Source organism: Schistocerca americana, chromosome 2, assembly GCF_021461395.2.
Source record: "Schistocerca americana isolate TAMUIC-IGC-003095 chromosome 2, iqSchAmer2.1, whole genome shotgun sequence".
Classification (NCBI taxonomy): Eukaryota; Metazoa; Arthropoda; class Insecta; order Orthoptera; family Acrididae; genus Schistocerca; species Schistocerca americana.
In genome coordinates this window covers 454,475,906-454,500,955 of record NC_060120.1, presented here as the reverse complement: position 1 = coordinate 454,500,955, position 25,050 = coordinate 454,475,906, and positions in this window count along the sequence as shown.

Here is a 25,050-nt window from a genome sequence, read left to right as displayed (position 1 = left end):
TAACATTAGATATTTTAGAGCTAAACCTGAAATAAAGGTGATTAAATTTTCAGTTAGGCTGAACTTAAGAAATCCATTGTCCTACGGACTTAGCAGACACGCGCTTATCTGGAGATCTTACCACCTCCGACGCTCGCCGTGGACAGACTGACCTGGGCAACTACCAAGCGTGCTTAACAGATACAAACGGAAGTGACCAGAGAGGCAGCTTCCTATACCAACATGACAAGGGACGGACAGGACCATACTCAGAATAGAAACCTCTCTGCTTTTAGAAAGCGTAGCTACCTGTTCCAACGTTGGTTTTACTGTTCTCTAGCAGACAGGCTTGTCTGCTACCATCCAGCATGCAACTAGAAATACATTTGCTCATTCATCCTCTCACACAGAAGGGAAGGGGGATGACAGTATCTTATCATATACAGTATATAAAAGAAAGCAGATGCAGGTTCCGTATGAGACTGTGTGACATGAATTACATGTAAACTGTGTTTTAAAGTGTAGTAGTGTGACAGATCGTTCTTGTTTATGTGTAAAAGCAACACGTTTCACTGCTCAGTCTCCTCCCAGATAGTCAGAAACACCACAGTAAATTTAGAAGAGGAATTTATGCCGTAAATGACAACAGATTTAAGAAATTAACATGAAAGAAATCCAACAGAGTCCTTTCACCATTCTGTCTAACTTTTGAAAATTTTGTCCCATTTTTTTCTGATTTTGTTCAAGCGTTGTGTCTACCTTTTGTAGCCTTTGTCCCATTTGTTGCATTAACTGTAATAACATTGCACTGGTATCTGAAACATGTTCCTCAGTGCTATTTGGCAGTGCATTTGAACCGGTAATATTCGCATTTTGAAAAGCAGAAAATTTGTCTTGACTTATTTGATAAAACGGTGAGGATGCAAAACCTGAATCTACAGTATTTGCAAGATTGTGTCCTGTCATTCCGGATTCCTGAGGCGAGCTGTTGCCGACCGATCGATCGATAATGCTTCCCTGTTCACTAATTGTTTCACTGTCTACACCATTATTTGCAGCCCGCTCCATTTCCCTATACACAATTACCAGATTACTACTTTGAACATTAGTTAATTCATTACTCGGTGGCTCTAACACACTACTTTCATCTTCACTGTCATTTCTCAGTCTGCTTTGGAGCCTAGTATTACGTTTTCACAAGCCATTATTGTCACAATATTTCACACGATAAGACATAAAAGCACAATTTGAAGAGCAAAATAAAAAACACATTAACATAGCACTGAAAAAATTCATCGTTAATTGCTAGTGCAGCTGCGAAATACGTGGTGCAAATCTACATGCATGCCACAACTGCTTTACTGTACAACTACAAAGGAAAGGCTCTCTATAATTACGCGCTAGCAATAAACAATAGCTACACTAATTACACAAACTACAAGAAAAAATCATAAGATTCCAATGAGATATCCTCGGCTAAGGGTCGACATATGAAACGTCCCCTTAGAAAAATTAGTGAATTACTATGCTGGTAAACCCCTTACGTTATTTGATTTTCAAACAGCTGAGCAAAACTGAAAGTACTCAGACATTTCGCTCTTTACTTATTCTGATCATCACTAAACTGAGACACAATATTTTTAGCGCAACGCAATCTGATTTTTAATAATCCCTACAAAAGAATGGCCCTGACTAACAATAATCTATACCTTTCATGAATCACTTACTTCACAAAAATGTTCATTACTCGAACTACTGAAATACAGCGAGCGCCAATACTGCCAGCTACATAAAATATTCTAGCTACTGAAGTCACTAACTACTGATAGGCATAGTTAGCAAATGAAAGATTTTGATAAAGAACAAACAATGTATTTACTTTAACAGTGTTCAAAAGTCATAATATATATATATATATATATCAGTTCATGACATCCAGTCTTAAAAATTTACTGTCTCTGATGGACACAAGTCCAGATCATCCGCTCTCAAAACTCCACCATTTCTCTCCCCACATCCATCACTGCTGGCGGCTCACCTCCAACTGCGCAACGCTACGCACTGTTAACATCCAGCTGCCCAACACTATAATAGCGACTATTTCAACAATTCCCACCAGCAACAGACTGCACACAGCACAGCCAGTGATTTCCATACAGAGTGCTACGTGGCGTTAGCAATAAAAAAAAACCTAAACAGCCTACTTACAACAGTGATAGATACGAATAACGCAGTAGGCATCTCTCACCTTCCATGAGATAATAGTTGCAATCGGTTGCCGTATTTCATTCAGTAGCCTCCTTGCATCACTGACTTTTGAGTGTCGCAGCTGCTATGTTAATGATTTGCATGGAAATAGTAGTTCTGCCTGTAAATTATTTAACCAATTGACTTCCCAGAGCAATAATAACTCAACTGGTAAAATACTTTTCAGCTTGACTTCACACAGCAAAACGCAAGGCCACGCAACATCAGAATGCACGGATTTCATAATCCTCTAGAAAAATATTCTCTACAGAAAATGTGTTAACAATTGCGAATTTTGAACCTCCATTGGCTATACATTGGAAAGGCGACAATGAAAACTTCTGGTGGACCGGGACTCGGACACCTATTTCTCGCTTTACACAAGCAGTCGCCTTAACCTCTTAGGCTATCCATGCACGAATCACGGCCAAATTTCCATATGACGTTGTTCATGCATCACAGCTTCCACGTTACGTATGATCCCGTCCAGGATGGACACATGTATTAAGACTCGATGGCCTGGTATTGGTGAATAAAAACGAAAAAGCAGTGTCTGTATTATTAAGCAGTACCATGCAGTGTAGCATAGTACGGTTCATATTCGCAACTGCAAAGACATATTCCTTATTTCTTGACGGCTGTAGTCGTCGGAGTGCATGTTCCTTCGGGCATTCATATAAGCACGGTACTTGTTAATAATACAAGCACTGCTATTTCGTAAGTATTCTCTAATAGGGAAGGGTGTTGTATCTTCACACATTTTTCTAGCCAGTCCTGTATAGAAGTTTAACGTATTTTTATATTACATTTTTTCATGTGCTGCGGCCCTTTTCTGTAATTACAAAAATTGCTCCGGAAAATTATGTTTTTCCAAACGTGTTCCAAGTTAAAACATTTGTCATGTACATTGAAAGAAAATTTAAAAGCGCTAAAATCGAGAAGAATTTGTCAATACCATATTTAACAGTCTATCTGTTACACTAGCGCCGCGCGGAGTAGCCGCGCGGTTTGAGGCGCCATGTCACGGACTGCGCGGTCACTCCGGGTTTGAGTCCTCCCTCGGGCATGAGTGTTTGTGTTGTTCTTAGCATAAGTTAGTTTAAGTAGTGTGTAAGTCTAGGGACCGACGACTTCAGCAGTTTGGTCCCTTAGGAATTCACACACATTTGAACACTTTCTTCTGCTATACACCAATGATCAGTAAGTGAAACCAAATTAAGGAGACGTATTACAAAAACAAATTACAAATTCAATACATTCTAAAACAGCATCTATTGGAAAGTAACGAAAGTTTCCTTTTTCAAGACGGATAAAACAGTCTAGATATTTAACTCTTGCTGTACCATTTAGTTCGACGAAATTCATGTCCAAGCGACTAGAAACGACGCATGTGAATGGGGCCACACCGATGTGCGAGACAATCGGAATATGTGCCGACGAACGGATGTCTGTTATGTACGTACACGTTTATTTCTTTCACGTGATACTGCACTTTTCTACGTTCTTCTTGCACATATTTTTGTAATAACACAATGTTTCAAACAAAACTTTGAAATTTAAGGATAATTTTTTTCACATAAGCACTGTTTTAATTGGAATTACAAATTTAATGTTCTTAGGTGTCGTTAGATGTGACTCCTTCAGAAGTAATGCAGTAACACGACGCATAGAACCTAGATATTGTCAACAAATAGTGTAATTATATGGAAAAACGCCCACTTTGAACGAATTTCTAATAGGAAAATACCAATGACAAAAAACTAGTAGTCCTGTATAGCATTGCGGTATCCGTTACGCCACTTTACACTCGGCGCGTTCCCACCTCATTTAGCTTCGTACTTTGTGTTTCATGCAGACTTTTCCCATTTTTTCCCATAGGATCAACACCTTTTGGGAAACGGGCCTAATATAGCGCTTCGAATCGAAGATGTGTTTCATCCCAAGAGCGACACTCACGATGTTTACATTTGGTCCGCATTTCTTTCCACGAGTCGGACACATCAAAGTACGGCAAGGTGTTAAAGAAACACAATTTATTCAGGTATTACGTCTTCTGTGGAAAGAATCGTCTGCTTCAACGTGCAATATGGTGCATGACAGACGAATTTTGCCCTAACTGTCCACATTTTATAAAAATATTTCTAAAAATAAATAGCATTTTTCTCATCATAAAGTTCTGTACCTGAACAATTAACATTATATTCCAAATAGATTTAACATAATATACAGCACTTAAATGTATAGAAATATAAGCAAATGCTGCAGAAAATAAAGCGTCTTGTCTAAGAACAACAAAGTCTGTAGAAAATGGCGGAAACTGTTTGTGGTGGTCTCTACTTCGTGTCTTTCATGTGATTCTAAAATCAGTCACTAGCCTTAAATACCGACCAAAAGGCCTCTTGCTAGGAACACTATCCCCTAGGTACACTAATCCTACAACAGTCTCCCATACATTTTAAAATTCTTTGTTAAACAATGAACTCCGAATTATCAATCGGCACGTCACTTGCTGTGCATGATTTCGAGCATCAATCAAAGGCCCAATCAATGTTTCTCTAATCTATTTTATTTCTTGCATTTAGATAAATCATTGCAGAAAAATTTGCCCTCTTTAAGATGTATAAAGAAAATATAAGAAATCTAAGTATGCCTAAACATACGTAGAAACGTGGTGCTCGTTACAACATAGTGAACTTAAGTGCACATAAAAAATGAATTTAGCTATGATTAAGTCATTTGTTTTCTGGGCGTTTGGTGAACCCTTGTGTTTGTTTGGAATATGTACGTGTATTTTCCGTGTGCCTCTTTTGTTAATATTTAGAGAGTGCAATCTGCGCTTTCCTGTGTGATTCGTCATATTACATTCGTATTATTGTAGCGTCTTAAATTAAACCAGAACGTCGTCTGTGGCAAGCAGGCAATAAAGAGAGACATTTTTGCTTAAAAAGTCGGAAGTTTCAGCGTCGTAGACCAATTTGCTTAACTTTTGCTTGCAACACTGGTAAGGTCAATGAGCTCGTTACACCCGAAGAAAGAGCTTTAGAACAAACGGTGATTTCCATTCTCCTCGGAACGTGGTTTAACTTTTAATGATTCTAGTAGGAAAGTTTCAGTTGGGACCCAGCTGCCTTTGTACTCTAATCAGGCATCGTAGCATGTATAATGCCATTTTTGCACAAAGGACCGGGTTAAAGTATACGCCAGCCATTCGAAAACGACGTTATCCAAGAGGCAATGAAAGGCAGCTAGAAGGAATAAATTTCAGGTAGCTGATTAGGAGAAAAAGGAATTGAAGACACCACTGGTACTCTGATGAGATTTACAGGGAGATGGTTACGCATGTACAGGAAAATTGAATGATCAAATGAATAGAATAAAGAGATTCTTTGTTGCGTTTCTCTTCACGAAGAACTATATAGTGCAAAGTTGGCAAGATACCACCAAGTGGAAAGCGTAATACGTTCAGATGCGTTATCTATAAGAGTGCTAATCCATGTGGGCTACTCAGATGCACATTTCAATAGTACAATCTCACGCCTCTGCTTAAGTGGAAAATAAATTTCACCATCTCACAGACTTGCATCCTTTGGGGCGTGAGAGAGTGTATTTATTCGATCGAATTTTAGTGATTGTGATTGATATGACTAGTTCATCAGAGAGCAATTAGAACGTTACTGTGTCACATAGTAGGCGAGAAGCTTTGAGACATTTTACATGCTGAGTGCGATATATCAGTGCTTTTTTCCACACGTTGTAAGTGATCTACAGCACATTGTCACATTCGTATAATAGGTCATGAACGGCCGCGAGGTACAGACGCGCAATAAGATGGTTGTAATTTACAAAGGAAAATGGCTACCCGAACAGCATTAAGTCGGAGTGACTGAGGTACACTGGACACACGGAGTAGAGAGAACTGTGAACCAGCTGCTTGTGGGGGATTTCGGTTACGTGTACCACTCGTCGCACTACCTCTTAGACCACATACCAGCATTGCGTGTCTCATTAGTCTTCTCAGTGGTTTAACGCAGCTCACCATGAATTCACGGATTCCTCTCTACTGCCAACATTTTCCTATCTGAGTAGCACTTTTATGCTACGTCTTGAATTATGTGTTGGATGTTTTCCAATCTCTATCTTGCCCTACAGTTTTTAACAACTACAACTCCTCTGGTGCCATGAAAGTCTTAAAATATGTTCTATCCTGCTGCCCTTCTTCTTAGCAGTTCTTTTCCATATGGTCTTTCCATCGCCGATTACAGGGAGCAGTTCTTCATCCCTTATCATTCAATCTGTATGTTGAGCAAGCAGTAAAGGAAACAAAAGAAAAATTTGGAGTAGGTATTAAAATCCATGGAGAAGAAATAAAACCGTTAAGGTTCGCCGATGACATTGTAATTCTGTCAGAGACAGCAAAGGACTTGGAAGAGCAGCTGAATGGAATGGACAGTGTCTTGAACGGAGGATATAAGATGAACATCAACAAAAGCAAAACGAGGATAATGGAATGTAGTCGAATTAAGTGAGGTGATGCTGAGGGAACTAGATTAGGAAATGAGACACTTAAAGTAGTAAAGGAGTTTTGCTATTTGGGGAGCAAAATAACTGATGATGGTCGAAGTAGAGAGGACATAAAATGTAGACTGGCAATGGCAAGGAAAGCGTTTATGAAGAAGAGAAATTTGTTAACATCAAGTATAGATTTAAGTGTCAGAAAGTCGTTTCTGAAAGTATTTGTATGGAGTGTAGCCATGTACGGAAGTGAAACATGGACTATAAATAGTTTGGACAAGAAGAGAATAGAAGCTTTCGAAATGTGGTGCTACAAAACAATGCTGAAGATTAGATGGATAGATCACATAACTAATGAGGAGGTTTTAAATATATTTGGGGAGAAGAGGAGTTTGTGGCACAACTTGAGTAGATGAAGGGATCGGTTGGTAGGACATGTTCTGAGGCATCAAGGGATCACCAATTTAGTATTGTAGGGCAGCGTGGAGGGTAAACATTGTAGAGGGAGACCAAGAGATGAATACACTAAGCAGATTCAGAAGGATATAGGTTGTAGTACGTACTGGGAGATGAAGAAGCTTGCAGAGGATAGAGTAGCATGGAGAGCTGCATCAGACCAGTCCCAGGACTGAAGACCACAACAACAATATCATTCCACCTGGTTTACAACATCGTTCTATAGTACCACATCAAATGCTTCGATTACTTTATTTCCAGTTTCCCCATTTTCCTTAGTTTACTACCATATAGCGTTGTACTCCAAATGTATGTTCTCCGAAATTTCGTCCTCGAGCTAAGGACAATGTTTGGTATCTAATAGCTTTCTTTCAGCGAGGAATGCCCTCTTTGCTTGTGCTGGTCTGCTTCTTATATCCTCCTTGCATCGTCGTCATGGGTTTGTTTGCTTCCAACCTAGCAGAGGTCGTTGACTTCGTCCACTTCGTGCTCATCAGTTTAGATGTTAAATTAACCACTAATCTTGTTTCAGCTATTTCTTTAATCCCAGTCCTTATTTTGTACACGTTACAATTTATTACCTACATAACTCCTAGAATTCTTCTGATCTGATCCATTCTAAATTGTTTTTGAAAGGCTGTGACTGTGAAAACAATAGGTTTGTTTATAAATAAATCTTCTACTAGCAGTCACAATTTTTCTTTATTTACTTTTCGCACGACACGTTTCGGGAAATTATTCCCATTTTCGAGTGCGTTGTTGTGTATATTAGACCATTTATATTGACGTTGTCGCTATGTGAGAATGGGCTTCATTTCATTGAGTTTTACTACAATATACGAGAAACACGCGATTTTAAGTTCGATTCTTTTGGTGAAGTTAGTGGCGAAATTTAGAAGAATTTGTACTTACAGTTTTCTAATGGTCCATTTGTGCAGAGTCTCACACACACACTAAACATCACACACGACTTGTTGTACACTTTACACATCGAAAATATCTTACATAAGAAAAACAGTATAAAGATCTTCCTACAGGTAGTGCACAGAGATAACATTATAGGTCTTGTACAGATTATGATATGCTTTTTTACAGAGGTTATTTATCTTAACAATTTGGCTCATAAATTACTTATATAGATTCTATAGTTGTGCTTAGTTCTATGTTTTACTATTTTTATTTGCGTATGTAAGAGGGCAAGAACTATGCCCCTTACATGAAGTCATTAAAGATCACCAAACTCACGTTGAGCGAACAGTAGGGCTGAACAAAATGACTGACAAGGCACAATGCATCTTGTAGAGGGTATAGTATGGACATAGTGGAATAATTAATGTCAGGTGATAGTTTTAAAGTAATTCACATGACATGAAAACTTTGTGGAAACGAGTCGATTTACTGGACGCTAGTTTACCCCAGGGAAGTATTTAGAATTGCCCGTGGCCAGATGGGGAACAGTGAAGGGAAGCAACAATAGGGAGCTTAGGGCGGCTCAAGCTCTGAGAAAGCGGTAACACGGCGTGGCCTCCAGCCGCCTTAAGATGGGTGACAGCATGGGTGGCTGACCCCGACCCCAAGCTTATGTACCGGGAAACAGACAGAGAACTTTACAGCTGTTGATAAATGTCCTTCATCCCGTTTTCTGTGAAACATGTGAGAAATCCGCGCAAAGCTACGGTGGAGCGGTCAACAGAGGTCAAAATATGCGTGTTCATGACCATAGCAACTTCACGGTGAATTCACGATCCAAAGAGCCTGAAGTAAATCAGGAGACGAGTGACAGCATGAAATATGATGGCCTCCGATGGGAATGTAGGACCAAGGAATTTGAAGTACTCTCCTGGGAGTCAGAATACCAGAAAACTTGGTGTTTGTGCAGACGCTAACCTTGATGGGTGGCCTGAGAGGAGCTATATAGCAGAAGTTGAGAAGAAGGGAAATTTTTTGGGAATTTGTTCACTTCCCAGAGGAGGCATTGGTCGGCGCTGGGAAACGACGCATAATTAACGCGACTTGCACTGCAATTGGCGTAAGTGATTTTTCTGGAGGTGAAACCGAGGCGAATAGCGGACTGTGAGAAGTCTCCGTAGAGGTCTTTTATTCCCAGCTTGCCTAGAGTGGGGATGTGGCGTTCTTTACTCAGCTTGCCTGAGAAAGAGTGAGCATCTCTGCAGTTTAGGACTTAGCAAATGAAACGATTGAGCTTGGAGATAGAAAGTTTTGGTTCAGCTATGTACTGAGTAAGATACCTAGGAGTGAATAGATGAGCGCAGCCTTGTAGCACCACGAGGTTGGCCGACGTCCACATAACGACGCCACTCCACCACGCTGTATTCGGTGATATTGTGCCCGCTCCGGCCACTGATTAATTTGTTGGATCACGTCGGCTAAGTTTCCACGAGGGTTTCATGGTTCATGTACTGTAGAATTCTTCTCACACTTCGCATTATCTCTGAGTCAGTCGATAAGAATTAGTTTTGAGTTTTCGAGTTCTACTCCATGCAAACGCAATTTATTACCACTGCCTAGTAGGAGAGTCATGTAATGTGATGATTGAAGGTCATGAGTCAAAATAAATTTGTGATAATTGACTGCATCTGTTTTCAATCAAGTAGTTGAAATCCCTAGTCACTTTCTTAATTAATTTTACGTTCAACATTTGCATCTGGTGTTCAATAGCTGCATATAACATCAATGTGCACCCCTTTTTAATTAAAAGTGATCAATTCTGAATCAATTAATGTCAACACTGCCACCGCAGTTCAATCAGGAGTCACAGGGCCTTATTACTTTCTTTGTGTTATCTGATATTGCAGCAGTTTTGCACTCTCTGTTGATCTGTTAGTCAATTAGCTGGGGTGAACACACGCCAAAACCAGATAACTGATGGGTGGGGTGTTACAAGTATACTATCGAAAAATCTGAAGAAATTCACTGATTCACTTTCAAGTTTTTCGTTTAATATTTTTTCTTAATGTAATGTGAATGTGCCTCCAGTTCTTCTAGCCGAAATTTCAACACCAGACACACAGAGCACATTAAAGCCTACACACACAACAAACATACTACGTCATCAGTAGATACACACATGCATAATACAGGACACCCATTTGAATAACAGAGCACAATATCAAAGTACTGCACCGACTAAATAAAGGACATAAAACGGATTTGCTAGAAGAACTGGAGATATATTCACATTACAGAAAATATAAAGGAAAATATTAAACGGAAAACTTGAAAATGAATCAGTGAATTTCTTTAGATGTTTTGATTGTATACTTAAATAAAAATAGTAAAACAAAGAAATAAGCACAATTGTAGAATCTATATAAGTAATTTATGAGCCAAATTGTTAAGATAAATAACCTCTGTAAAAAAGCATATCATAATCTGTACAAGACCTATAATGTTATCTCTGTGGACTACCTGTAGGAAGATCTTTATACTGTTTTTCTTATATAAGATATTTTCGATGGGTAAAGCGTACAACAAGTCGTGTGTCATGTTTAGTGTGTTTGTAAGACTCTGCACAAATGGACCATTAGAAAACTGTAAGTACAAATTCTGCTAAATTTCGCCACCGACTTCACAAAAAGAATCGATAACCAACTAAAAATCGCATACATTGCAGTAAAAGTCAACGAAATGAAGCAGACTCTCACACACTGACAACATCCATAGAAATGGCTTAATACACACAAAAAAACGCACTCGAAAATGGAAATCGTTCCCCGAAACGCGTCATTGCGAAAAAAAAAAAAAAAATCGCGACTAGTAGCAGAAGATTTATTTATAAACAAAAGTATTATTAGAATTCTTCTCTCTTTTACTGACGACAGCAATGTCATCAGTAGCTCTCATCGTTGATATACTTTCAACCCAAATTTTAATCTCACTCTTAAATCGCTCTTTATTTCCGTCACGGATTGACGAGTTTTAGACTGAACACTAGTTATGACAGAGATTCCCTTTCTTACACCCTTTTTAATCCGGCCACTTCGTTCTTCGTCTTCCACTTTTACCGTTATTTTCGGTTCTTGTGCGTATTGTATGTTAACTGTCTTTCCCTATAGCTCACTCCTATTTTCATCAGAATTTCGAACATATTGCCCCATTTTACTTTGTCGAACGTTTATTCTAGGTCGGCAAATCCTATCAATCTGTCTTGATTTTTCTGAAGTCTTGCTTCCACTATCAATCGAAACGTCAAACTGTCTCTCTGGTGCCTTTACCTTTCCTAAAGCCAAACTGATCGTCATCTAACAGATCCTCAGATTTCTTTCCCATTTTTCTGTATGTTATTCTTATCACCAACTTTGATGCATGAGCTGTTAAGCTGATTGTGCGAGAGATCTCTCGCTCATCTGCACTTTCTAACTCTGAGAATGCGTGGATGATAATTTCCGAACATTCGATAGCATTGCATTAATCTCATGCACTTACACATTATTTTGAGCAGACGTTTGGCTGTCTCTTCTGCCAATGAATTTAGAAATTCCGAAGAAATTTTATCTATCCCTTCTGCCTTTTTGACGACAAGTTTTTCAATCCTCTGTTAAACCACGAGTAATACCTGACTCCCTGTATCTTCCATACCGACCCCATTTCTTCTTCTAGCACGTCACCAGACACATCCTTCACACCGTATAGACCTTTAGTGCACTCTTTCAACTTATCATTCCTCTTCTCTGAATTTAACAGTTGAATTCCTATTGTTCCTTTGTTTTTAACGTCACCGAAGGTTGTTTTTAATTTTCTGTATGTTGAATAGGTCACCCGACAATCAGTTCTATTCCGATTTCTTTCATTTTTTTTCTGCAGCCATTACGATTTCGCTATCCTGCACTGCCTATTTAACTCATTCATAAATGACGCATGTTTTTGTATTCTTGTCTTTGCAAGGAAGTTTTTGGATTTCCTTCTTTCGTTGGACACTTGAAATGTTCCTTCTTTTTCCGAAGATTAGTGGCACATTTCTAGAATTCAGAATCATACATCCAGGATCATGTGTTGGCACACTGGTAATATTGCAGAAGAATGGAGATGCGCTAAATTGATTTCACTGTTTAAAAAAAGAGGCAGCGGTAACACATCTAATCAAAAGGAATCAGTCTTCTGGCTGATTCTTTTAAATCTGTAGCAAAATAATTATTGAAAGGCTTAGAAAAATCTGTTATTCAGATTTATTACAACAGTAAGTTGACTTTCGTAAAGGAATATACACTGGGAATGATGTTTTCATTATGTCAAGGTTTAAATAAAAACACCACAAGATGTGACACTAAAAACAGAGATAAAACAGAGAGCACAGCAAGTCTGTAGTATGTCACCAACAATTTACAACGTTTACATCAACGAGCTGGTCAGGGAAAGGATGAAGGGCAAAACACCTGAAGGTATAAGAACTGGCATGGGTAAATTTCTAAATACGATGCTTTAAGCTAGTGACCAGGTAATCATACGGTGTAGACAAATTACAATTAGCGACATACGGATTAAATCATATGGGCCTAAGTTGTAATCTGAAGACGTCAACAACAGAAACGATATCAGTGTTCTTTTTAGGACAACACCCTATAAGAAATATCATCAGCAACACAAATAAAAAAAAAACAGTTTTCTCGTTTACAGTACCTAGGATGACATAAATTTGACGAGAGAAAAACGTAAATAAGAAAATTAACGCCTGTCAACAAATATGTAGTAAAACGAGGGGAGAAACCAAACTGAAATTTGACGAAGTCGTGGCTCTACCCACAGTAAATGGAGCAGAAAGCTGTATATTAAGATCAAGACATAAGACAGCTTAGAACATTAGAAGTGTAGTTCCTTAGATCAGTGAAAGGCTGCACAAAGGAGGACAAAATAATAAATGAAGAAATAATTAAAGAACTGGGGTTACATCCATTAACTGGAAAAGTAATCAAACAAAAGCAGAATCATGTATTTTGTTTGTCACTTCACACGATTCTTCGATAAGCAGTGGAATACAATCTTATTGGAAGGAGGAGTATGGGAAGGGCAAGGAAGAGATGTTGAGGCTGGAACAGACCATAAGGCCTAACCCTGTATTGATAGTATAAGATCCAAGGTCTAGTTCTTTGGCTGAAAAAACATAATGAAGTCATGTTATATTGACCATAACATACTAGTTCTCAGAATATGTAGAACCTGAACACGTATAGGACTTGGTAGGGGAGCTGCCAGGTTTGTCTATTGCTATCATAGACATTACCGAGTCACAAGATCTGCAATACGATTGAGATAGTTTATTGGAGGGTGCCTTTTACCACCATAATGTTTTATCGGCTGCTTGAGAGAATGTAAGTTTGTGTTGCAGCCTGGGAAGAGGGGCAACCAGGAGAAAGAGCTGAGGGGAGTGCTCTCCGCTGTGGGTGGTCATTTCTATACCACCCCTCCCACCAACATCCTCTGTCTTCAACATTGAATTAGGTGAAGCAGTGATTAAGATTATTGCTTTTTTCGGTGGTATACGAATGGTTGGCCGAGAGATAAAAGAAATGTCACTAAGATAGAATATATATTTCGTAGAGTGAGATTTTGAAAACTGAACACTAAGTCTTGTCCTATGGAGTACACTGATTGCTAACGTGGTAACAAGCGGGTAAATTTTTAATAAGACACCGGTAGTGTATTTCGCAAGTGCGAAACGTAACTTTCAGATATAGTGATGTTATGAAGTATTACTTCTCCTTTTTGCTGTGGCCGTGTTACTAAAGTGACTTATCTGACATTACTTCTATTCATGCCTTCATAAAAATATATATAAAAAATATAAACCACCCATGAGCAATAGTATTAAAGGCTATGAATTTGAAATGGCTCTGAGCACTATGGGACTTAACAGCTATGGTCATCAGTCCCCTAGAACTTACAACTACGTAAACCTAACTAACCTAAGGACAGCACACAACACCCAGCCATCACGAGGCAGAGAAAATCCCTGACCCCGCCGGGAATCGAACCCGGGAACCCGGACGTGGGAAGCGAGAACGCTACCGCACGACCACGAGATGCGGGCTCTATGAATTTCAAAATGTGTACTATAAATTAAATAATGGCAGTGAGATACCGACGATACCAGCTTGTTATTTCGCCTTTCATGAAATACGCGAGATGCAGGGCCAGCTCTGCCTGGACACTGAGCGTAACCAAGTAGTGACGTCAGATGTAACAACAGCGGATGCTCAGATACCTGAGGTATGTGTGAGTCTACGCGTCCACTTATTGTGTACACATCATGGAATAAGTTTTCTGGTCAGCATATACAGAGAAGAATCTGCCGTTTTCATGTTTGAAAATTATGTTACACCAGTTAAATTAAAGAAGGTTACGCAAATCAAATGTAAAACAAATACGAAGTCTCCCTTTGTTTTAGCACTGCTGTTGAGGGTGACGAGTATTGCTTCACTAAAATGAAGCGATGTATAAGTAATTCAGATAATTATTGAAATTTTTTTCGTAATTAGTAATACTGATGCTCTGTTGGATGGTACTAATTAATGAAGAATTTGAAATCAGCCACAACAGTGACTAAGTCGTCAGTTTTGTTAATTGTAAATAATTTGTATAATTTCGATGCGAAGTATCCACTGTATAAAATTTTTATACAGTGGTCATTATTTATATACAGGGTGATTCTTATTAGCGTTTAAAAACCTCCGAAGTGACGTAGATGACGCTGAGCCAAGTAATTTAATATATGACATATGCCGCCGGAAAAGTCTGGAAACACCTCAACAGTCGATCACAAATGTTGAATATGTGACTTCATCGGATGGCGTACCTGGCCGCACGTGCGGCTGTTGAGCCTATCGTCTCTTGCACCGGATCATCCCAACCCAAGCCAAGTATTCACGTCGGTGTGGGTCCGTTGGCGTGTTGTTTCGGGGTTCGAGTCTTGTGTCTGGCAGGCAGTATGTTTGTCACTGCGTTAGACAATAATATCTTTACATTCATGTAAGATATATTATTTTATTTACCGGTCACCGCTGGTTTATTGCGAAGTGCAGTTCAACAGAGACCTGAAGTATTGCGTCAAAAGAAACTGAGTTCAGCTTCCGAACAGCAACTTTACCTACAAATGACGTAAGTTTTCATCACTAAATAATGTCCTTAAAAGAAAAAGGATAGTCAAAAGAAAAGAGAAACACGTTAAGAACAGCTTTTACTTGCTAACAGCGAAGACAACTTTATAATTTCTATGGTTACAACATTTACGAAAGGTATTAGAAATCTGCACCGTTTGCTCTAATGCAAGTACTGCATCGTCCCATTACCCCTTTACGCCAAATCTCTGCACATGCGGCGAGGTACGTCATCTGGTGACGTCAGATGTTCAACATTTCCCATCCCTTTTTGGGGTGTCTACCACCACTTGCGACCCCATGGGTCTTATACGAAATTACTTGTCTCAGCATCATCTGTGTAGCTTCCGGCAATTTTAAACGTTAAGATCCCTGTATGCACTGTAAAGGCAGTGCATAATTCGTGTGAAAATGTACCTTCTTAATACTTATTTTTCTATTTAGAGAACTGAACTATAACTTTACGGATCGCTGTGGCGGGGCAAACAAACGCCCACTATCTGTTACTGAACCATTTGTGCAAATCCCACTGTTTCCGAACAGACAGAATCCTTTGCAGCGCAGGAAACACTTTTTTTTATGTGGCGTTATTTCGGGGGTGACACTCGACGAACAATTAATTTAACGTTGATTTGAGCACGAAAACAAAGAAAATACTCAGTCTGCTGTAGAAGAGTCTCTTGTCACGCCGCGCAGCTTCGTTTGAGCACATACTGAGGAGACAAAAGACATGGGATGGCGATATGCACATATATCGATGTTGGTAATATCACGTACACTAGGTACAGAAGAGAAGTGCGTTGGATGAGCTGCCATTTGTACTCAGGCGATTCACGTGGAAAGGTTTCCGACGTGATTACGGCTGCACGACGGGAATTAACTTACTTTGGAGGCGGAGTAGCAGTTGAAGCTAGACGCATGGGACATTCTGAGACCCACAGTGTTAAGAGTGTGCCGGAATACCAAATTTCAAGCATTACCACTCACCACGGACAACGCAATGGCCAACGGCCTCGACTGAACAACCGAGAACAGCGGCGTTGCCGCGCGGTGTGGCAGCGCGGTTTGAAGCGTTATGTCACGGACTGCGCGGCCTCTCCCGCCGGAGATTCGAGTCCTCCCTGGGGCATGGGTGTGTGCGTTGTTATTAGCATAGGTTAGTTTGAGTTAGTTTACGTAGTGTGTAAGTCTAGGGACCGATGACCTAAGCAGTTTGGCCCCATAGGAATTCACGCACATTCGAACATTTTTTGCAGCGGCATTTTCTTAGAGTTGTGAGTGCTGACAAACAAGCAGTGCTGCGTGGGGAAACCTCAGAAATCAATGTAGGTCATACGACGAACGTATCTGTTACGACAGTACGACGAAATGTGGCGTAATGGGCAATGGCAGCAGACGACTGACGCGAGTGCCTTGGCTAACAGCACGACGTCGCCTGGAGCAACTCTCCTGGGATCGTGACCATATTGATTGGACCCTGGGCGAATGGAAAACCGTCGCCTGCCCAAATGAGTCCAGATTTCTGTTGGTAAGAGCAGATGGTAGAATTTGAATGTCCTGCAGACCCCACGAGCCAAGCTGTCAACAAGACACTGTGCAAGCTGGTGGTGGACCCATAGTGTTGTGTGCTGTGTTTAATTGGAATAGACTGGGTCCTCTGGACCAGCTAAAGAGATCATTGACTGGAAATCTTACGTTTGGCTACTTTGAGACTTTTTGAAGCAAAACAACTATGGATTTTTTTATGGATGACAATGTGTCGTATCATCGGGCCACAGGCGTTCGAGATTGTTTAGAAGAACATTCTGGACAGTTCTAGCGAATGATTTGGCCACCTAGATCGCCCGACATGAATCCCAGGGACCATTCATGGAACATAATCGAAAGGTCACTTCGTACACAAAATTCCGCATTGGCAACACTTTCGCCATTATGGACGGCAATAGAGGCAGCGTGGCTCAGTGTTTCTGCATGGAATTTCCACAGACTTGTTGAGTTCTTGCCACGTCGAGTTGTTGTACAGCTCCGGGCTGTACCCCATAACTTTTGTCAGCTCAGTGTGAAATCATGCTTCTGTATCTTGGTTTTCCCACGACTAATTGGTACCATTTATTTCTCCACTGTAAGGAGCGTCGTATAAGGCTCAGAACACACGGTAACACATATGTAATTTTGTGTGTCTTGGTTTTTAATGGCCTAGTGGCCTCAAGTTTCTTGCGCAATATTTTTGGGTTTGCCAGTTCAGACAGATGAACAAGTTTCAATAATATTCCATTATACGCTATTGGATATTAACAGGTTCAGTACAGCCACGTTATATACTTTGTGTTTAGGACTTAAACCTTCGATACATCATTTGTAGTAGATTATACTACTGCTTCCAGCCAAGTGCTGAACGTACACTCACTGAGTCGTGTTATATGTTGCAGTTTCTCTATGAACTTCTCCTCTCAGACATTCCCGATGAAAAACTCGTTTTGGGGTAATATTAGGTGGTAATGGCAACTACAGAACATACTATGAAAGTCCAGTACATCAGTCAAGAAATGTTGTATATGGGTCAAGTATTATCTGACGAGCAGAATTTTCCAGGACTTTATCGTAGTGAAAGTATACAGTAGGCCAAGTTAAACACTTCTCGGTGGGACAACCTAACACGTTTAGAGAGAAGTGTTGTTGTAGTTGTGTATTCGTAACGTCACCAAAGTACTGCCTGTGATTTAGCAATTATTCGCTCCGCAAATTCATATCACCAAAATTAATCACTTGCTTGAGGGCATTGCTCCCATCACTCATGACAGTAATGAGCAACATGTGTGAGGGAAACTGCAATGCATTATAGAACTGGTCATGTGCTTGTTGGTCTACTTTATCAGATTTTTGGATATTTGTCTATTCGGAAGAAATGTGTGGGGTTGGAAACGTGCTGGTCTCAGGATGTTCGCTTGAATACTGTAATCGCTCCCAGCTTTACGAATGTTAAGTGGAAAGTCATTCATAAGGAGTAGGATTTCACTCAAAATTGAATCTTGTTAGATATCCTCCATGATTTCCAAACAGGCACTAAAGTTTTCTCTTCTTCCAACGTTATTTGGATTATTCGGCACAAGTTTTGCCTTCTGTTTAATTTATAATTCAGGTTAGTTGTATGTAAAGCCATCAGTTACACAAAACATAAATTTTTCTAAGAAAATAACATAATCGACGCAATCACACGTCTTCTGAAGATCACAAAAAATATCAACTGGTGATATTTTATTAATTAAGGCGTTTAGTATTTTGTAAGTCAATTTATGAATACTTTTCTCAGTCAAGCAACCCTTCCGAGGTCCAAACTGTGATGTCAAGTAAATTGTTTCTATTTCAATGTGAGTACATCCTTTTTCTAATATTTTGGGGTAACTTTTCAGTAAGGAAGTTGAAAGATAATTATGTAAGTCCTTGTTACCTTCCTTATAAAAGGGTATAACAATGTCAAATTTTCATCTGTCTGAAAAATTTCTTGCCTTGGGTTACAACAGCGGTATGTTGGTGAGCGTTATCTTGGTTATCTTGTCTACAGAATTCAACTTTGTAAAATTTTCGAGCACGAAAATACGTTATCCTCGTGTATTTATAGTTGCTGAACACGAATCTTCCCACAGCACCCACAATTTTTGTGTAAATTGTAATATCTGCTGTCTAATTGTATTCGCTTTCTGTGCTGCTTAAACAATATGCTATCGACTGTAAATGCTAATTTATCAACACAAAGATCATGAAATGCTAATGAAATATGTTCTCATACATACCTAAACCATTTTTAGACATTTGCTGCGCCTCTTATTTGTGGCACTGCTATCCTGCATAGCGTCCAACAGTAGTCAGTCATCATACTTGTTGCACATTGCCGCTGACAGCGTTGCTCCATTTTAGATATTGTTTGATTAAATCTCCCCCACTTTCATTGCAGACTTGTCCAAGAGCACCAGCAGGAAAAGAATCCAAGTGTGAGTGAAGAACGTGTAGTTTTAACAAGTTTCAATCGAGATTCAAATGGTTCAAATGGCTCTGAGCACTATGGAACTTAACAAAAATGGTTCAAATGGCTCTGAGCACTATGGGACTCAACTGCTGTGGTCATCAGTCCCCTAGAACTTAGAACTACTTAAACCTAACTAACCTAAGGACAACACACACATCCATGCCCGAGGCAGGATTCGAACCTGCGACCGCAGCAGTCGCACGGTTCCTGACTGCGCGCCTAGAACCGCGAGACCACCGCGGCCGGCGGAACTTAAAACCTGAGGTCATCCGTCCCCTAGAACTTAGAACTACTTAAACCTAACTAACCTAGGGACATCACATACATCCATGCCCCAGGCAGGATTCAAACCTGCGACCATAGCAGTCACGCGGTTCCGGACTGAAGCGTCTAGAACCGCTCGGTGACCGCGGCCGGTGCAATCGAGATCACGGCAAGTTCACTGACGCGGGTAAGTTCTCTGATTAGCACATCACTCTTGTCTGCTCTATTGTTTTCAAAGAAATCAGAACACAGCTTTTTGAAAGAACTACAACCCTCCAGTTCAAGAGTGGTCAAAGCTGTGAAAAAATCAGGCTCTTGAATAAGCTGTCTAATTTGAGGGCCCACAAATACATCTGATTTCAGTTTGGCTTCACTCAACACAGGAAATTTTTGTCGTAATTACATAAAACCAGGTCAATATTTCTCCATTACAACAAATAACGACTTCACAAGGTCAAGTTTTAAGTAAAGTGTTGGTAGCAAAATCTCTTTCAAATTCACCAGAGGAACGTTCGCAACTTTCTTCCAACCAGATTCCATTTGTGAATGGGCAGGCCAAATCCATCTGTCGTAATGACTCTTCCGATCACGGCTATACTTTGTACACATAGGCTGCAATCCTGTTAGAACCCCCAATTATTCTGAAATCGACACAGATTTGCCAATTTTATTCAACGAAAGTTCCATACTGCTGTATGTTTCCTTCAAAATAGTGGCATAATCTATGGGAACATGAGAATATATACATTGCTATTGTGAAGGACTACAGCTTTGAGGCTAGTTTTGGAATCATCAGCGAACAGTCGCCATTCCGTTGATATATGTTTCATTCCTACAGCATTCAACAGACCGTTCACGGCACTACAGTAACAGAGTGAGTGTTCCGTATCAAAGAATGGTGCGAAGGCAGCCTGAGATGATAAAAGGAATTCCACTGTATCAGACGCGAACTCAAAAATTCAGCTTGTGCCTTAGAAACAATCAGGTCCCTGACATGCTCATTCAGATCATTTTGTGACAGGAGATGTGGCGTCATTTCTTCGTAATCGTAATCAGAGCTTGCATTCTCCCCGTCAGTACTAGATTCGATCTCGGTTTCAACTTTCAATGACCATGTGTCTGGAGGAATGAGTGCAGGTAAGGAAGAGCCATAAGCTACGGGTCGAATGTCTGACTTGATGGAGGGAGGTATACTTGATCGTCGTTCTATCCCTGCCCTTCAGCCCTACTATTTTAACCATGTGGAAATAGCAACCATCTACGTAATTGGTCGGTTCCCTCCGTTTCATCGGAACAACAAAAAGCATTGCGGCTTTAACATTTTTCTTCTGTCAACCATTGAGACGAGACGAACAGTTCATACAGATAATATGTGGTGCCCATTTTCAGTCCTGATCACCTAACTTGCACCCTAAATAAAGGTCACTGAATTTCTGAAGAACTAGTTCTCACGTCGTCTGCGTGGTTTAATAGTGCTTTCCCCACAGATGTAGCAGAAAGTATTTGGACGACTTCATACAATTTCTTCATTACGAATGCCTCATGTCTGCACGTTTTAATAGTGCACTCCCCACAGACGTAGCGAAAGTGACATCATACAGACGCTAATACCAATACGCACTATATTAAAAAAAAAAGAAACACTCAGCACAAGGTATATTTAGATCGCACTACTCACAATCATGAATCCACAACCAAACAAAGGATGCGTATCTTCACGACTGATAAGAACATGGTGTCCAGAAGCAAAGACAACAAATCACACACGCTGTTTCCATGTTGTGAAAGATTAATTATAAGAATCCGCGTCAGGAGGCTGGTCTTAATAGGCTGCATTTCTTAAGAAATCTGTTTGCTTTTTATAACTTTTCTTACGTAACGAAGCATTTTTAAAATTGAGAGATATACCAAAAAAAGACGAATTTGGTGGTTGGGGGATCAAAATAATAAGAAACACCCTTTTCCATTCCTGAAACTTTTTTTGTTGAGCAGTGTGATGTCCCATATGTGTTCGATTGGAGACAGATTTGGTGATCGAGAAAGTCGATGAAACATGTCCACACTCCGTAGAACATGTTGGGTTACAACAGAAATATGTTGGCGAGACTTGTCTTATGGAGACACCTTCTGGAATACTGTTCATGATTGGCAGCACATCAAATCGAATAGCCAGACTGATACACAAATTTGCAGTCGGGGTGCAAGGGATAACGACGAGAGTGCTCCTGGTGCCACACGAAATCGCGTCCTAGACCATAACGCAATATGTAGGTCCACAGTGTTTACCATACAACAGGTCTGATTTCAGGGGCTCACCTGGCTTCCTTTCAACCAACAAACCTCCGTCATTGGCTCCGAGGCAGCACAGGTTTCCATCAGAAAACACAGCAGACTTCCATCTTCAACAGTGGGAAGCAAGAAAGTGCTTAAAACATCAATGTAGGCCTGTGCTGTGATACTGCAACCCAAAACAACAATTCCTGCAAGTCCCCTCCATTGAAAACACGATCACACCATAACACAACTGCCTCCGAATTTTACTGTTTGCACTACACATGCTGTCAGATGACTTTCTGCGGGCATTTGCCATACCCGCACCTTGCCATCGGATCACCACATTGTGCACCGTGATTCGTCACTCCACACAACGTTTTCCACTGTTCAGTCGTTCAATGTTTACGCTCCTTAGACCAAGCGAGGCGTCGTTTGGCGTTTACCAGCGTGATGTGTGGCTTATGAGCAGCCGCACGACCATGAAATCCAAGTATTCGCACCTCCCATATAGCTGTCATAGTACTTTAAGTGGATCCTGATGCAGTTTGGAATCCCTGTGTGATGGTCTGGATAGATGTCTGCCTATTACACAATACGACCCTCTTCAGCTGTCGGCGGTCTCTGTCAGTCAACAGACGCGATCGGCCTGTACGCTTCTGCGGTGTACGTGTCTCTTCACGTTTCCACTTCACTATCACATCGGAAACAGTGGACCTAGACATGTTTAGGAGTGTGGAAATCTCTCGTGCAGACGTATGATACAAGTGACACCCAATCATCTGACCACGTTCGAAGTCCGTGAGTTCCGCGGAGCGCCCCATTCTGCTCTCTCACGATGTCTAATGATTACTGAGGTCGTTGGTATGAAGTACCTGGCATAGGTGGCAGCACAATGCACCTAATATGAAAAACGTATGTTTTTGGGGGTGTCCGGATACTTTTGATCACACAGTGTATGTGGCAACGAAGGCCTTCCTTCTCGGTAGTGCCACGTGACTGTCCGGAACCTGGTCTCCTTGAGACCGTACCTTTCTGTGACCACCACTGCCAGCAGTCATGTACAGTGACTACATTCCTGCCACGTATTTATGCAGTATCACATAAGCAACATCTAGCTTCTTGTAGCCCTATTAAACGACCTCGTACAAATTCAGTGAACGGTCAATAGTGGTGTCTTCGTCATCTTAAAGGTATTCTTGACTAACCTCAACTCGTTACGTCCACTCTGAGAGCTAAACAACGCTCACGATCCTTACAGTGCATATTTGAAGCAAAGCTGGTTTCCATGCTTATAGTGGCGCTACTAGCGCCACTTTCATACGACTGGCGCGAAATTTGAGCAGACATCTTTCAGATGTAAAAACACACCTAGCGACTTTCGTTTCTCTCTCACAACTCCTTCCTGGTGTTGAAGTATTTAATCTCCTCGGTTTAGTATTTTCCCACCTCTATCTCACCTCTAGACTACAGTGTGGGATGAGAAGCTGAAAAATTAAAAGTTTTTAATATGTCGAAGGAAGTGAAGAAAAAGTAATTCCAGTTCTCGTAATAAGGTAACGCTAGTAGAATTCCAATACTCTGCATTGTCTGTTCCTCTCTCGTTCAGGTTTTCAGAGAGGAAACGGCGAAGCGAATACCTACAGGAGAAGTAAATTTGATCCCAGAGGAAACGTGACGTCAGCGGCCCCTGGGCTCGAGAATGCCCTCTCGTGTCCTCCACGCTCTGCCTTCCACACAGCGCGCTGCCTGATGCGGAGCAGAGAGATTCTCCAGGGACTCGTCCGCTCCTTCCAGCAATCACCTCCAGACGAGGAAGCCCCGCCGTGCCCTGTAGTCACAACGCCGGCAGGCTGCGCTGCTTTGCAGGGACCTTGGTGTACTCAGGTTGTCAGCGCCCCTCACTTACTTCTCAGCTACATTCAACGCTTTGTCTTTACAACTATGCGAAGGTCTTCCACACTTGCAGTTACAAGGTCATCGTCACTAAAGGTTCGAGTGTCACTCCTGTGAAAGGTTTCTATCGAGTGGTAACCTGGTATGAGACTCCGATTATCTCCGCACACATGGTTGTGTATCACCCTTTAATATTGGAGAAAATAGATACCAACAGTCGTAATTTTATTTAATAATTTTATTTAACTATCGATGCCTCATTGGCAACATCTTCAGGCTCCTCTGCAAATCGATAAAATCATCAAGCTTACAACAGACAACGAATTTGTTATGCAGCACCAGTTGTCACTATTTAAAATAAATCTGCCTTAGCCAGGTATTAGTCAAAATTATAAAGAGATAGTTAAAAGTATCAGGGCTGTTAAATGCACTTTATGACACACAAATGTAGCTCACTGAGTTGTCCTGTTCCCATTAGATGTATTAACAACTGGCTCTAAGCACTATGGGACTTAACATCTGAGGTCATCAGTCCGCTAGACTTAGAACTACTTAAAGCTAACTAACCTAAGGCCATCACACACAGCTATGCCAGAGGCAGGATTCGAACCTGCGACCTTAGCAGCAGCGCGGTTCCGGACTGCAACGCCTAGAACCGCTTGGCCACAGCGGCCGGCAGATGTATTAACAAACACCGTTTAAACGAAATGCAATACTTACATAACATTACAAAATCCAGTAGTAGTTACTATATTGTAGTAATATGAAAAGCCTTCACTGAAAATTATGCTGTCATGTATAAACGAAGGTATCTTATACAGTGGTCATACTGTAGCGAAACTTCATCAAGAGAAGGAATCTGTCTGAAAATACAAATACTGAAAAATAAGAAAACGAAATAGTGACTGTATAAATGTGATAAAGGAAGAAGGCGGACCGACTGTAATGGTGTAATTGAACTGTGAAGGAAAGCAAGAACCACTAAAAAGGACTGAAAACCAGAAATAATTTAGAGCGATACATTTAGGTTAAAGCATGTGCCTCAGAACTGAAACTTTTTTCTTATAGTACGCAGCTGTCAACGTGTCCTATTACTCGTGGGTCATATCCACCAAATGCCAGATTTCAGACAATGTTACCAGAGATATAAGATAGAAAAGAAAATATGAAGCCATAAGTAATTAAAATAACGAACTCTCAAGCTGTGTATGTTGGTGTAGGATCATAGAGGGATGTGAACTATTAAACTCAGTCAACGCTTACAGTAATTATGACTACATAAAGTAATAT